This window comes from Giraffa tippelskirchi, chromosome 8 (assembly GCF_054371585.1).
Source record: "Giraffa tippelskirchi isolate mGirTip1 chromosome 8, T2T-mGirTip1v1.2.pri, whole genome shotgun sequence".
Taxonomy (NCBI): Eukaryota; Metazoa; Chordata; class Mammalia; order Artiodactyla; family Giraffidae; genus Giraffa; species Giraffa tippelskirchi.
In genome coordinates this window covers 45,141,504-45,158,548 of record NC_137282.1, presented here as the reverse complement: position 1 = coordinate 45,158,548, position 17,045 = coordinate 45,141,504, and the positions used below count along the sequence as shown (strand labels likewise).

The 17,045-nt window shown below is 37.5% G+C and overlaps 1 long non-coding RNA gene across 2 annotated transcripts in view; it reads left to right on the top strand.

Annotated features, from left to right (window-relative positions):
- Positions 1–17,045, top strand: part of LOC145519099 (uncharacterized) — a 249,003-nt gene that overhangs the window by 139,837 nt on the left and 92,121 nt on the right. For both annotated transcript variants that reach the window (XR_014063533.1, XR_014063534.1), the window contains exon 2: positions 11,022–11,196. This is a non-coding gene — a long non-coding RNA (uncharacterized LOC145519099). The remainder of the gene's footprint in view (positions 1–11,021; positions 11,197–17,045) is intronic.

The window sequence follows — 17,045 nt, the reverse complement described above, 5'->3', positions numbered from 1 at the left end:
ATTACAAACAAAGCAACGACTATCCCTGAAAAACAAACCTAATCTATTCCCCTTATTTTATAGATTTGATATCTGATATTATAAGCATTTTTTCATGCTGGACTTTAGAGAATTATCTAGTATCCTTGTTAGTAACACTATAGTTTACTGACTGCACCCTTCTCATATCCCCTGGTTATCTAGGCTCCCCACAAGGCATTTCCACCATGACCTGTCAGCCAGCTTTCCAGTGTTTCACCACTTGTTCGTTCACTCAGTCACATCCAACTCTTTGCGAGCCCATGGATTTCAGCATGCCAGGCTTCTCTGTCCTCCACCATCTCCCAGAGTTTGCTCAAACTTATGTCCATTGAGTCAGTGATGATATTCAACCATCTCATCCTCTGTCGTCCCCTTCTCCCCCTGCCTTCAATCTTTCCCAGCATCAGGGTCTTTTTGAATGAGTCAGCTCCTTGCATCAGGTGGCCAAACTTTTGGAATTTCAGCTTCAGCATCAGTCCTTCCAATGAATATTCAGGGTTGACTTTCTTTCACCACTGGACATCTCTACTAATCTAAAACACACCCCAAACACATCTGAAGTAGGTGTTGTCTCATGAGATTTTCAGTTGTTAATAATTTTAACATGTCTAAAGCACAGTTTCCATTTTGGTCTCTGCTGCTAAGTCGCTTCAGTCGTGTCTGACTCTGTGCGACCCCATAGATGGCAGCCCACCAGGCTCCCCCATCCCTGGGATTCTCCAGGCAAGAACACTGGAGTGGGTTGCCATTTCCTTCTCCAAGTACAATGACATTATAGTGAAAGTGTCAGTCACTCAGTTATGTCTGACTTTGTGACCCCATGAGCTGTAGCCCACCAGTCTTCTCTGTCCTTGAAATTCTGTGGGCAAGAATACTGCAGTGGGTAGCCATTCCCTTCTCCAGGAGACCTTTCAGACCCAGAGATTGAACTCTTGTCTTCCACATAGCAGGCATATTCTTTACCAGCTGAGCAAATTGGTTCAGATAGAAGTAGGAATATTTTTCTCCTCAGATTTCATAACTAGCCGATAGCTCTTCTTACAGAAGTGCATTTCTGCTCTGATCTACATTTCCTGATATCTCTTATCTTTGATTCCATGCAAAACTGATCTTCCAAGGCTTCTACATGTTTGCATTAATTATCTAGATACAATATCTAGAGTTCATCACTTTCAGTATAGAGACAATAAGGGTGAAGTATTTGAAACATTTATGGGTCTTCATTTTCTACTTTAGAAATGCTATGAAGCAGTGAAGCAGTAAATATAGTCATTTTTATGTTTATAGAAGTGATTTTCAATAGAAAACATGTAGATGTATCATAAGCAGTTCATTTTGAAGTCAGACTTCCACTATGGGCAACTGAGAAGGCTGTCTGGTTTCAAATCTAATATTATTTATGAATATTTTGATGGGTGATTTTCAACATTTTTGATTTCTCGGGGCAAAGAAGACAATGAATATTTCACAAGTAGTTCAAGAGCAGTCTCATACTACTTTTATTAACTTGACTTTGTTTCTTTGTTTTCATTTCTTTTGTCCCTTTCTTGGATATGAGAATAATATCAGTTAGTGATCCAAAGTCAGGAAAAAATAAATCAATCTTAAACTCTTCAACTTTGCAGTTAGTGATTATAGAAATAAAGATAAGATGTACCATTAGTACCACTTAAAATATTAGTAAAATTCTCATTAAATAACCCAAGCTATTAAACATGTTAAAATATGTATTTGATATGAAGATTCCTAAATATTTATAAAATATTTAATTAAGAATAGTAATAAATATTGAATATATTAGTGAAAATTAAAGCAACATGGAATAATAAAACATTGCAAAAGTTTTAAAATCATTGTTATTAAACAGTAGTTCTGTAGATCTGGCAAAAGCAAGATAAGGTGCTAAAATACAAATGGACAGCATTGTTAGATATTGAAGGTAGTAGGAAAATGAAAAGAGATAAAACCTCCAAATTTTAAATATGGAGGAACAGAATAACGTCAGCAGGGAACCTGAGATGCATAATACTTGGAACTTGAGGACCAATCTAAAATCAAACAACAAAAATTTGAGAATTTCACAGTGAAAGTGATCATAATTTTCATTTGTAGCAGAGAGGTCTAGAACATCAATGAGTTGTTATAAATGCTATATCCCAATTAAAATATTAATGATTTTTTGGGAAAGGGTAAATTCAGTGGAGCAGTGGCACAGAGCTGTATATATCACAATCAGTTGTTGAAAGAAAGAAGGTGAGAAATTGGAGATTATGCATAATAGTCATCCTTGCTTTGATCTTTGCAGAGAGCAAGATGGTGGAACAGGAAATTGCAGCCCTTATTCTCCCACAGACACACTAACTTAACAACCATCAGTTCAGTCAGTCAGTTCAGTTGCTCAGTCGTGTCTGACTCTTTGTGACCCCATGGACTGCAGCACACCAGGCCTCCCTGTCCATCACCAACTCCTAGAGCCTACTCAAACTCATGCCCGTCTTGTCGGTAATGCTATCCAACTATCTCCTCCTCTGTCGTCCCCTTCTCCTCCCGCCTTCAATCTTTCTGAGCATCAGGGTCTTTTCCAACAAGTTGGTTATTTGCCTCAGGTGGCCAAAGTATTGGAGTTTCAGCTTCAGCATGAGTCCTTCCAACGAATATTCAGGACTGATTTTCTTTAGGATGGACTGGTTGGATCTCCTTGCAGTCTTCTTGTTCCTCAAGAGTCTTCTCCAACACCACAGTTCAAAAGCATTAATTCTTTGGTGCTCAGCTTTCTTTATAGTCCAACTCTCACTTCCACACATGACTACTGGAAAAACTATAGCTTTGACTAGATGGACCTTTGTTGATAAAGTAATTGGACCAAAATACCTTTATGAACAGCCCAGATATTTAAAAAAAAAATAATACCAATCTTTCTCAATCTCTTCAAAAAATTGAAGCAGAGGAAACACTTCCAAACTCATTTGTTGAGTTCAGCATTTGCCTGATACCAAAGGTAGACTATGATAAAATTATCCACTAATATATTTGATGAATATAAATGCAAACTCAACAAAATACTAGCAAATGAAATTCAATAGTTTGTTGAAAGGATCATACACCATGTCACATGGGATTTATCCCTAGGATGCAAGAGTATTTATCCCTTGGATCAAGGTATGCAATTCAATTGATATGATACTCTACATTAAGAGAATGAAGAATAAAAATCACATAGTAACCTCATTAGATGCAGAAAAATAATTTGACAAAATTCAGCACTGTTTCATAAAAGGAAATCAACAAGGTGGTTAGAGAAGAAATTTACATCAACATAATAAACATAATGAAAGTCATATGTGATAAGCCCACAGCTAACATCATACTTAATGGTGAAAAACTGAACACTTTTCCTCTAATATCAGGAATAAGACAGGGATGTCTAGTTTCACTGATTCTGTTCAACATAGCACCTGAAGTTCTAGTCAGAGATATTAGGAAAAAAATAAATAAATCCAATTAAAAAGGTAGAAGTAAAGGTATCTGTTTGCAGATGACATACATTAAGAAAATAAAAATTATAAAAGCATCAAAAAGAATCAGACACTTAGAAATAAACTTAACTAAGGGGAATGAAAGATGTACACTGAAAACTACAAAAAATTGGAAGAAATTATATCAACAAAAATTATATTAAGTTCAATAATTGGAAGACTTAATATAATTAAAATATTCATGCTGTCCAAAGTTATCTACAGATTCAGTATGTACCATTCAAAATCTGAATGGTAATTGTTATAGAAATGGAAAAAACATCTAAAATTTATAGGGGACCACTAAAGAAATAGTCAAACCAATGTTGAGAAGGAATGATAAATATGGAGAGGCTTTCCTGGTGGCTCAGTGGTAAAGAATCCATATGCCAGTGCAGAAGACACAGGTTCGATCCCTGGGTGGGGAAGATCCTCTGGAGAAGGAAAGGGAAACCTGGAAATGGAAATGGAAACTCCACTATTCTTACTTGGGAAATCCCATGGATAGAGGAGCCTGGAGGGCTTCAGTCCATTTGGTCACAAAAGAGTCAGACTTGTCTTAGCGAACAAACAACAACAACAACATAGCTAGAAGCATTATATTTCTTAAATTCAAAATATACTACAAAGCTGCAGTAATCAAAATGACATAATATCAGCATAAATACAGATCTGTAGACCAGTGGAAAAGAATAGAAAGCTGTTGGGCTACCTTCATATCTGTAAGCCCAGTCTCAGGAACAAAGAAAGAACTCAGAGCCAGAAAGAGAGACACTGATGGTTTAATTGATACGGGATTTTACCTGTCCAAAATAAGGAGAGTCCTGGAGAGACACCCCACCATGGACCTCAGAGAGCCAGCAGCTCATGGTGGCAATCTTTCCTACCAGAGAAAGAAGAAAATTGACAGTTATAGGGGTATAGTCCTCAGGTTAGCTCATTGGTTACCAGGGAAACTAGCAGAGGATCAAAACCTTCATTGCTGCTTTGATAAACTATCATAGTGGGGATAGAGATTATGATAACAGAACAACCCACTAACTGGGACCACAGCTAAGCATTTAGACATTTACTGATTAGCTTCTATGGCTGAGAGGGAAAAATCAGTTGCATGAGTAGGGTGTGGTGAGTCAGGGACTGGTTTATCAGTTCACTTCAGTTGCTCAGTCATGTCCAACTCTTTGTGACCTCATGGACTGCAGCACACCAGGCCTCCCTGTCCATCACCAACTCCCGGAGTTTACCCAAACTCGTGTCCATTGAGTTGGTGATGCCATCCAACCATCTCATCCTCTGTCATCCCCTTCTCCTCCCGCCTTCAATCTTTCTCAGCATCAGGGTCTTTCCAAAAGAGTCAGTTCTTTGCATCAGGTGGCCAAAGTATTGGAGCTTCGCTTAAGCATCAGTCCTTCCAATGACTAGTTAGGGTTGATTTCCTTTAGGATTGACTGGTTTGATCTCCTTGCTGTCCAAGGGACTCTCAGGAGTCTTTTCCAGCACCATAATTTGAAAGCATACATTCTTCAATGCTCAGCCTTCTTTATGGTCCACTCTCACATCCATACATGACTACCGGAAAAACCATAGGTTAGACTATACAGACTTTTGTCGGCAAAGTGATGTCTCAGCTTTTTAATACTCTTAGCTTTTATCACTAGGGACAATTGCCTTTTAATTTTGTGGCTGCAGTCCACAAAATTAAGTCCACTGTCCACAGTGATTTTGGAGAGCAAGAAAATCAAATCTGTCACTGCCTCCACTTTTTCCCATTCTATTTGCTATAAAGTGATGGGACGAGGTGCCATGATCCTAACTTTTTGAAAGTTGAGTTTTAATCCAGCTCTTTCACTGTCTTTCACCCTCATCAAGAAGCTCTTTAGTTCCTCTTTGCTTTCTTCCATTAGACTGTATCATCTACTTATCTGAGGTTGTTAATACTTCATTAATGAAGCTATCTAATGTCTCTTCTACTTTGGTGGAGAGGTTTTTTTCTAATTTGGTAGGAGATTTTGTTTTTAATTTCCCAGCAATAATCTACATATTTTAAATTCTAAGAGGAAGATGATGGTTTCTTCTCACTTTGGCACCTCACCATGTTTGCATAGAGATGTTGTCATTAAGTCTATGACATAAATTAATCTACTTTTAAAGTTTAATGCGTTCCTTATGTGATATGGATTGTTAACAAAGTTATAAGATTTTTGGTAGAATAATATTTTAAGCAACATACACACTAACTTTTAAAGAATCTTACCTGTTGTTCTTTATGTGTATCGTCTGATAGCATTTCAAAGATAAGAAGGAAAGTGGCAATTTCTGCCGATGTAGTATTTTTTCTTTTAATTAGCTAACATGTCATGCAAGTAGTGGAGTACCTCAGAAGTAACAATGAAAGTAAAGGTCATTATCTCAGATATTTAATTAAAGTGACCACACTTCTGAACTGGCCAGGCTTAATTAGTTAGAAAATGCACATTTTCAACCAGCTTGGTCAGTTTTAAAGACAAAATATCATTGCATTAGGCCCCTATGACCTATACAAATGCTTTTGCAAATATCCGGTAAGAGTAAAATTTGATAAATTCTGTGGATTTTATTATGGATGAGTGGCAGAATAATACACCTGGAATTTGTCACAATGGGGGTAAAAATGTGTAAGATTTGATTAAGCAGATACATAAGTGATGTAATTCTTATCTTCACTTTTTGCTTTATCATAGCAATGCTTTACATTTTCTATGTGTTTTCTACAATATGCATTCTCCTTGAGGTGAAATCCATTAACCCATTCCAGTATTCTTGCCTTGGAAATCCCATGTAGAGAAGAGCCTGGTGGGCTACAGTCCACGGGGTCTCACAGAGTTGGACAGGAATGAGCAACTGAACAACAACAGCAACACTCCTCCTAGCAGTGACACTTCTCCTCGCAGTGTAAAGTTGAAAGTCACCGTTTTATGCTCAGTCTCTCAGTCGTGGCAGAGTCTTTATGACCCCATGGACTGTAGCCTACCAGGCTCCTCTGTCTGTGGAATTCTCCAGGCAAGGATACCTGAGTGGGTTGCCATCACCTTCTCCTAGTAAAGTAGAAAATAGGGATGTAAATGAGAAATCAAGGAAAAAAAATATAAAAACACACATATTTAAAGGAATGTCAAGTTAGGGGATATAGGTTGTTGGTGTAGGGATATTGGCGTGCAGTTTATTCAATCATAGAAAACTATATAGGAATGAATATTGACCACCAGAGAATTTTAAAAAATTGCACAGGATTTTTATCTTAGCTTTGGTTCAAGAAGAAAAGGGAACAAAAATCATTTTGGTCATCTAATGCTAATTGAACATAACAAAAAGCAGGTATTGCAGAGAATTCATCAAACCATTCTCCTCTCGGGAGTGCAGAAAAATCACATTCCCAAGTTTCCCTTGAAGTCTGTTTGGAAGTCATGCAACGGGTTCTGGGAAACTAAAGATGCACCACTTCTGATTCCTCTTCCCTTTCCTTGGTTCCTTGGAAGGACTCTGTTAGATGGCACAGCTGTAAGAAGGAGGAGTCACAGAATCATCATTAAAGAGAGTATTTGTGGAAACAATGATGTGATCAATAAATAAAACTTTATTTTATTTTTTTATTTATCAATAAATAAAACTGGGACTTGGAAACTTATTATCATAAGGAAGTCTAGTCTACTCTGATTAAGAAATGAATTGATACAGAGGTGGGATGCTGTACTATAGAAAACATAAACTATATATATATCTAAAAGCATTTCTTCTCATGTTCAAGCAGCAGGGTAATAACAACAGGGGCAACAAAGCCACAGATGTAAGAGACTGAAAGTATAAAAGTCACCTGTTGTAAATTTAAAGGCAGATTTCATGTTTGGGAGACTTAGAGAAAGAGGGAAGATGATAATATCTGTTTGAAGTCATTGACAGAGTTTTCAAAGATATGGGAAGCCACTGGCGAATTTTTTAAAGATATCATCAGATCTATTACAGGGATAAGAGATAGTCCAGAAATTCAAGGCTTTCCAAGAATGAAGAAAAATTTTCTGAAACAGAATTTTATAGAAGTTTTGCAGGAAAGGGGCTAATAAAATAATCTTGGTTTTGTAAAGTAACCCAGGGAAAATACCATTTTTAATGGTCTGCCTATCAGTTATTTTTTCAGATAACTGCTTGTCTTTTTTTTAATAGCTAGTAAGTGAGTGAGCAAGTCATGGATCTAGAAAGCAAGGAAGTAAAATACACTTGGCAGCTGTGTCCAGAAAATATCAACAATTTCAAGTGACAAAAACAAATGGATCAGAAGTATATTAAGTTTTTGCAGGTTTATCAAGAAAGCCATTAGCTCATCCAGAAAAGGCCTTAAATCATCAAGATTTTTAGAGCCTTGAGCCCCTACCTTCTTTTAAGAGAGGAAAGGATCATTATAAACCCCTCAAGAAGTAGATGGTCTCTGTTCACCAGTTCAAATATGGCCAAGGAGAGGAATGAACAAGGAGTTCTCAGAGGTCAGAGCCAGAGCTCAAGAAGAACTGTGGATGAGGGGCTCCTTCCAGAGAACAGAATCAGTGTTTAATCAACGTAATTGCTTCATCCCTGCAGTGTGTATGCCTATTGTTCAATCTCTTAGTCGTGTCCAACTCTTTGTGACTCTGTGGGCGGTTGCCTGCCAGGCCCTCTGTGCATGAGATCCTCCCAGTGGGAATACTGAAGTGGGTTGCCACACCCGCCTCCAGGGGATCTTCCCAACCCAGGAAATGAACCCGTGTTTCTTCTGTCTCCTGCACTGGCAGGCAGGTTTTTTACCATTAGCACCACCCGGAAAGCCAGATGAGCCTGGGAGCTTTATTACAATCTCTTCCCCGTGGGATTTATATCATTGCTTGCCAGTGGATACTGTATGCCTCCCATTCTTTGCCTTTTTTAAAGGGAGTGATTACTGCATGTACCTGGTACCTGCTCCATCACTGCCTTCTGGGTGTTTGTCCTGCAAAGGGAAGATAATTTGCCTTTTACAGTTGTAGGTCTGCAGACTTCAAGGGAATCACCTCTGCATCTGATGGCACCTAGAGATGTGGACTCTGAGCAGTAATCACTGACCAGATGGAACATTATATTGCTTTCTCAGGAAACAGTGAAAGTGCTGCATGTGTGAAAGTAGGATAAAATGATCTCATGACCTAAATGCACTGTCAAAGATAATAAGATATATTCATATCACTATCTTCATGGGCACACAAAAATCTTTCAAGTCTTTCTTGCAGATAGGTCAGAGATCATATGATTGAATTTTGGCTAGTAGTATACAGGCATAAATAATATAAAACACTTTCAGATTAGTCCAGTTGTACAACATGCCCCTTCCTTATTTTCCCTTCAGCAGAGAGTTTGAATCTGAGTGTTCCACATCTACATCTGCACAATGGAATGGCCAGATTCCCAATTCATCAAAGAGGAAGGACCAGGCTGCAGCAGGCTGTGATATAATAGGAAGCAAAGATATACTGTGCTAATCCACTGATATTTTGCAACCTATTTGTCATAATAAGATAGCTACTCTATCCTCTCTAATGAAATTGTATAACATACTGATAAAAATACCAAACAAACAAAAAGACGTCAAGTCCTAATGAGACGACTGCAATAAAAGAAAAATATCCCCAAAGTTTCATATAATTGTCTTCTACTGTCACTAAAACCAAAATCTGTCCTTTGGTTTTCCATTTGTTTTTTGTGATGATTGAGAAGAGAGGAGCAGTTTCTGGTTACATGTTGGAAATGGGAGGATATAATATCAGATGGTCTTTAGCATTGGTAAAGGCTCAGGAGTGCATCTTGAATTGAAGGATTATCCACTATCCTTTTATAGAATAGAATAAATCCTTGCACAGTACTTTCAATAACTGAAAAAATGTAGAGAGAAATCCAACAATTGAAATTAACAGCAGTCCAGGTGAGCCCTACTTTCCAAGATCATTGGAAAACAGAAAACTAAACACCAGTAGCTCTCCTAAAAAATGAGGAACTGATGGTAAGGGACATAATGGACCAACAAGAGCGGGGTGCAAAATGAGAAAGACACATAGGAAATGTAGAACTCATGACCAAAGATGATAAAACAGGAAAAAATGTATCAAAGTAGTAACCCAAGGGAAAGTAAGCCAGAGTAAAATAAGACAATAGCAATGATAACAAATATATATCTCAAAGAAAGAATTTTAATGATATACATTCATTTATATAGAGAAAATATATTTAGATATCCCACATATACATGCAGAGTGAATAAAAAAATAAGGGCCAGCAAAATGTGAGTATAAGAAATGAGAGAGATCATTGATTTTCAGTTCAGTTCAGTTCACTTCAGTTGCTCAGTCGTGTCTGACTCTTTGCGACCCCATGAATTGCAGCACGCCAGGCCTCCCAGTCCATCACCAACTCCCGGAGTTTACCCAAACCCATGTCCATCGAGTCAGTGATGCCATCCAACCATCTCATCCTCTGTCATCCCCTTCTCCTCCTGCCCTCAATCTTTCGCAGCATTAGGGTCTTTTCCAATGAGTCAGCTCTTCGCATGAGGTGGCCAAAGTATTGAAGCTTCAGCTTCAACATCAGTCCTTCCAATGAACACCCAGGACTGATCTCCCTTAGGATGGACTGGTTGGATCTCCTTGCAGTCCAAGGGACTCTCAAGAGTCTTCTCCAACACCACAGTTCAAAAGCATCAATTCTTTGGTGCTCAGATTTCTTCACCGTCCAACTCTCACATCTATACATGACCACTGGAAAAACCATAGCCTTGACTAGATGGACCTTTGTTGGCAAAGTAATGTTTCTGTTTTTAAATGTGCTGTCTAGGTTGGTCATAACCTTCCTTCCAAGGAGTAAGCGTCCTTTAATTTCATGGCTGCAGTTACCATCTGCAGTGATTTTGGAGCCCAGAGATGTAAAGTCAGCCAGTTTCTACTCTTTCCCCACCTATTTTCCACGAAGTAATGGGACTGGATGCCATGATCCTAGTTTTCTGAATGTTAAGCTTTAAGTCAACTTTTTCACTCTCCTCTTTCACTTTCATCAAGAGGCTCTTTAGTTCATCTTCAGTTTCTGCCATAAGGGTGGTGTCATCTGTATATCTGAGGTTATTGATATATATTCCTGGCAATCTTGATTCCAGCTTGTGCTTCCTCCAGCCCAGCGTTTCTCATGATGGACTCTGCATATAAGTTAAATAAACAGGGTGACAATGTATAGCCTTGATGTACTCCTTTTCCTGTTTGGAACCAGTCTGTTGTTCCATGTCCAGTTCTAACTGTTGCTTCCTGACCTGCATACAGGTTTCTCAAGAGGCAGATCAGGTGGTCTGGAATCCCCATCTCTTTCAGAATTTTCCACAATTTATTTTGATCCACACAATCAAAGACTTTGGCATAGTCCATAAAGCAGAAATAGCTGTTTTTCTGGAACTCTCTTGTTTTTCAGTGATCCAGTGGATGTTGGCAATTTGATCTCTGGTTCCTCTGCTTTTCTAAAACCAGCTTGAACATCTGGGGCTGCGCGGCACAGGAGCAGCTGAGAGGAGCTACCCCATGTCCAAGGTCAGGAGCAGCGGCTGTGCTTTGCTGGAGTAGTTGTGAAGAGATACCCCACGTCCAAGGTAAGAGAAACCCAAGTAAGATGGTAGGCACTGATTGAGAGCATCAGAGGGCAGACAGACTGAAACCACAGTCACAGACAACTAGCCCATCTGATCACATGGACTGCAGCCTTGTCTAACTCAGTGAGACTAAGCCATGCCATGTGGGGCCACCCAAGACGGAAGGGTCATGGTGGAGAGGTCTGACAGAATGTGGTCCACTGGAGAAGGGAATGGTAAACCACTCAAGTATTCTTGCCTTGAGAACCCCATGAACAGTATGAAAAGGCAAAAAGATAGGACACTGACCCCAGGTCGGTAGGTGCCCAATATGCTACTGGAGATCAATGGAGAAAAAACTCCAGAAAGAATGAAGGGATATAGCCAAAGCACCCAGTTGTGGAGGTGACTGGTGATAGAGGCAAGGTCCGATGCTGTAAAGAGCAATATTGCACAGGAACCTGGAATGTTAGGTCCATGAATCAAGGTAAATTGGAAGTGGTCAAACAGGAGATGGCAAGAGTGAACATTCTAGGAATCAGCGAACTAAGATGGACTGGAATGGGTGAATTTAACTCAGATAACCATTATATCTACTATAGTGGGCAGGAATCCCATAGAAGAAATGGAGTAGCCATCATAGTCAACAAACACTCCCTAGTGTAGTAAATATTCTATCAAAGCAAAGCATGAATCCAGGTCCCTACAAATTTTTTGTAATGCAGAGTTCCTGAAAATATAATAATGCTTCATGAGGGGTAAAGTCAAGAAATCTTCCTTTAATATGGACAGATGTGTGTCTACTGAAGAATTTTGTGAAGGGTGGCAGTACCAGATGAAAACACAGACAAATTTTTTTTGGCAAAAATAGAAGACAGGATACAGAGTTTATGACCTATCCTTCTGCCACTAGCCAGTTTAATTAGCTGAACCAATGGTACTGTGTGATAAGTCCACAAAAACATTCTAAAATATATATTTGCAGTAAAAAAGAAGGCCATTTTACTCAAAACAATAACTAGAGTATATAGACTGGTTTAGATATAGAGGTGGTGAGTTGATCAAGTGTTCATCCATAACCTAATCCCCAGAGTGATCACTAGAAAATGGTCAACATAGATCCTAAGTGAATTCATTGCATTAAAATATAATAGAAAGTAAGAAAAGTCAATAACATAGATGCGTGTTTGCATGTCCGACTCTTTGCAACCCTATGGACTGTAGCCCACCAGGCTCCTCTGTCCATGGAATTTTCCTTGCAAGAATACTATAGAAGATTGCCATTTCCTTCTTCAGGGGATATTCCTGACCCAGGGATCGAACCTGTATCTCCTGTGTCCCCCGCACTGACAGGAATTCTTTACCACTGTGCCATCTGGGAAGCCCCAATAACATCTCATGGTTAATATGAAAATTGACACACTGTCTGCAAGCGATCAAAGAAATAATGTTTGAGCTTATTAGCCATGAGATAAAACATGACCTTTAAAATGGCATTCAAATTTTGAAGTTGCAACTGGAGGAAAGAAATAGAAGAGAAATTGCAGGGACAAAAACTCCAAAGAAAAGCAACATATTGTCATAGGGAAGGAGAAAAAAATATGAGTAACACAAAATATTAGGAAGATGAACTTCACTGAGACATATTAAAGAAAAAGTCACTAAGAAGACAAGATAGTGAATCTCAGATGTACAAAATATGAGACTTGGATGAAGAGATTAAAATCAATGTCTGGAGTACCAGTAGTGTAGAATAGGTTCTTAACTGTCTTGCTTAGACTTAAGGAATATGTGAAGTATTCAATTAATGGCTGTCCTTATAATGTAAGATTTTTAAAGGGATTTTCCCAAGGCATTAGGAAATATTATACTTGATATCCTATAAAATGGAGCTTTTAATATATTTGATTTCAGATGTTAAGCTCTCTTTATCTCTCTTCTTCAGGCTAACTTATTCTTTCCTTCAATTAGCTTAATGACACTTGAATTTCAGGCTCCTTCTTCAGAATAGGTAGCATATATTTCATGAATTTGCTCTAGGTATTATTGTTACAATGGGGTGAATCAAGCAGAACATAAATATTTTAGGGATAGTTTTATACAGCCACTGAGTGTACGGGTTTATCATCTCTTTAACTCAATATTATACAACTATCAGTGTCATATCTCACACCTAAGTCATGGAAAATTGGAATCTCCCATCTCTTCAGTTACCTGTGGCTACTAAGGTATGTCTTATGAATCTAAAACTTTGTTTTCCTTGATTATATTCCAGATCATTTTCAGGACATGTTTTAATCTAAATTTATCATTAAAATTACACAAGAAAAAAATCATAAAATTAATTATTTATATCAACTCCATTTCTTCCTCTATCATGGCCAGTGGCAAGGTAATATAGACATGGTTCATATTCATTGTGTTTGCTAATATTCTGGCTCCATTTTTATCTGATTTCTATAAATCCATAGCTTTTCTTTTTCTTCCTTAACTGAATATATTCTGAATATATATTTTGTATAACTGTACATATTTTTTTGTGAAGTACTAAGTGCATAAATACAAAATTAAAACAGTTTCATTATACTAATTCATGTTTATGATTCGAGCTATGGCTAGGTGGTAGAGGAGGGACATATTTATAAATAGGATATAATTTCTGTTACATGAACTCACAATGTATTGTCAAAGAGAAAGTGATAATAAACTTGCACTATAAATTATGTTATTATTAAAATGTCCATTGTGCATGATAATAATCTAGAGACTAAAATTAACAATGAAGAATTTTCAGAGGTGATATTCTTTGTGCCTGCTAGTGAAGATGAATAAGTCTTTTTCAAATAGATAATAAAAAATAATAAGTATCATATACAAAGTCATCACAGTATGAAGAATATTGATGTAGAAAGAAATGATTAAAATTTCAGTACAACTGGAGGTTAGAGTCTCTGTTAGCAATTTGTGGGATGCTTCCAATGTCATGTAATGTTATCTGTAGGATAAAGTTTGTTTTTTCATTTCAACATATATTTTTTAGAATCCACTTCACCTTTTAGGAAAGCTGTTTAGAAGGAGCATTACACAAAAGAATTCTGCTCCTTGATGACTTGATTTATGTATACATGTAAAATAACAACCACAGTCAAGGTTATTAACATATCCATCACCTCTCACATTTACCTTTTTCTTTTATTTTTTGGTTTGTTTTTCTTTTTTGGTGGTGAGATCACTTTAAAAATCTGCCCACTTAGCAATTCAGTTATACAAATCAACATCGTCAACTATTATATTGTAGTACATTAGATCTCTGGAATTTATTCATTTTACATAACTGAAACTTTCTTGATCAACATTTTATTTGTACCCCCAAGCAGCCTCCAGATACTACCACCCACTCTTTTCTCCTATGAGTTTGACTATTCTAGATTCAACATGTAAGTGAGATGTAGTATTTGTCTTCCTGCATCTGGCTTCTTTCATTCAGTGCAATGTGAACAAAGTTTCATCTAATTTGTCTCAAATGGCAGGAAACAACCTAACTGTTTGTCAATCAATGAATAGATGAAAAAATGCAGTATACATACGCAATAAAATAGCATTCTCAGTATTTTGAATATATACTCATGGTTACATCTTCACTAACGGAAGTGTCTGCAGCAGTTCTAAACAGTATGGGTTCACACAAAAATTATTCAATTGCAGGTTAAAGAAAACTATTTCATTAATAAATAAATTATTGTCTAGAATAATTCAGATAGAAGTTCATTTGTGGCACTATAAATATGCTGTTAGTTTGATGTGCAATTATTGAATTTTTCCAGTCACTTTATTATATTTTTAGGTTGGGATCCATAGAAAATAAAATTTAAAAAAATACCTGGAGTCAGGCTAAGGAAGACAAAATTAATTTTAATGTTGATAAAGGTGATAGAGTATGATAATAATAAGCTTCCTATGACTGCACCCCAAAATTGAACATAAATCACTCACTCATTCTTATCACTTTCAAGCCCTACTGCAAGCTATTTTCCCTGAGGAAGAAACTGTAATAGCTTTTAAATGGAGTAGCAGAAAGAACCTCTCTAGCAATCAACCAGATTTTGCAAAAGAGACAAGGCAGAATTCCTACCTTTTCAGTTTATCCTTACAAACACCTCTATAAGAGCAGTGATACCATTCTGGTGAAAGGTACACTTGTCTTTGTTTAGTAGTGCCCCCTTTACATGAAAATATGAGTCCAGGAGAAAGGAAGGTTTCCGACAACAATGTTTAAAGAATTAATTATATTTATGTGTGTCTTTCAAATATGTAGGTAATGCTGACAGTATCCTTTTTTTACTAAGATCATATATATATATATATATATATATATGTATATATATATATATCAGTTCAGTTCAGTTCAGTCGCTCAGTCGTGTCTGACTCTTTGCGACCCCATGAATTGCAGCACGCCAGGCCTCTCTGTCCATCACCAACTCCCGGAGTCTACCCAAACCCATGTCCATCGAGTCAGTGATGCCATCCAACCATCTCATCCTCTGTCGTCCCGTTCTCCTCCTGCCCCCAATCCTACCCAGCATCAGGGTCTTTTCCAATGAGTCAACTCTTCGGATGAGGTGGCCAAAGTATTGGAGTTTCAGCTTCAAAATCAGTCCTTCCAATGAACACCCAGGACTGATCTCCTTTAGGATGGATTGATTGGATCTCCTTGCAGTCCAAGGGACTCTCCAGAGTCTTCTCTAACACCACAGTTCAAAAGCATCAATCCGGCACGCTCAGCTTTCTTCACCGTCCAACTCTCACATCCATACATGACTACTGGAAAAACCATAGCCTTGACTAGACAGACTTTTGTTGGCAAAGTAATGTCTCTCCTTTTAAATATGCTATCTAGGTTGGCCATAACCTTCCTTCCAAGGAGTAAGCATCTTTTAATTTCATGGCTGCAATCACCATCAGCAGTGATTTTAGAGCCCCCCAAAATAAAGTCTGACACTGTTTCCACTGTTTCCCCATCTATTTCCCATGAAGTGATGGGACCAGATGCCATGATCTTAGTTTTCTGAACGTTGAGCTTCATTGCCCCAAATAAATAATTATTTTGTAGCTAATACAGAAATTTTTGATTTAAGAAAATGCTACTCACTACTTATATAATCCCATCTTGATCAAAATACATTCTGCTATATGAGATATATTTATATAACATAAACACTGATGAGTACATTCTTTGTAATACATACATACATAGCATGTATTATTTATGTATGAGTCAGTGAAAGATGTTCAGTCGTGTCCAACTCTTTGCAACCACATGGGCTGTAGCCTGCCAGACTCCTCTGTCCATGGAATTCTCCAGATGAGAGTAATAGAGGAGGTTACCATTTCCTGCTGCAGGGTTTCTTCCCCACCCAGGGATTGAACCTGAGTCTCTTGCATTGCCGTCAGATTATTTTTACCATCTGAGTCACCAGGGAAGCCCAATATTATGCACATACATAAAATGAATATAATTTCTGATAAGTGTGTAAGTTTGATAATAAGTTTTCAACAGACTGGCCATTTCCTTTTTCTTTCTGAAGTAGGACATAAAGTCATCTATAAGAAACAAACTGTGTGGGTGGACTATAAATTTGGATACACTAAATTTTTACATTCCATTAACTTTTATTCTGATTATCTGTTATTTCTATAAACCTAAAGTCCACATAATTAGTTTATAATTATACATATGTATAAAGTATTTTAATTTTTTTCAAAATAAATATTTTAATTTTTATTAAAATATACTCAGTTGAATAGGATTCCCAGGTGGCTCAGTTTTAAAGAATCTGCCTGCCATTGCAGGAGACAGAGATGCAGGTT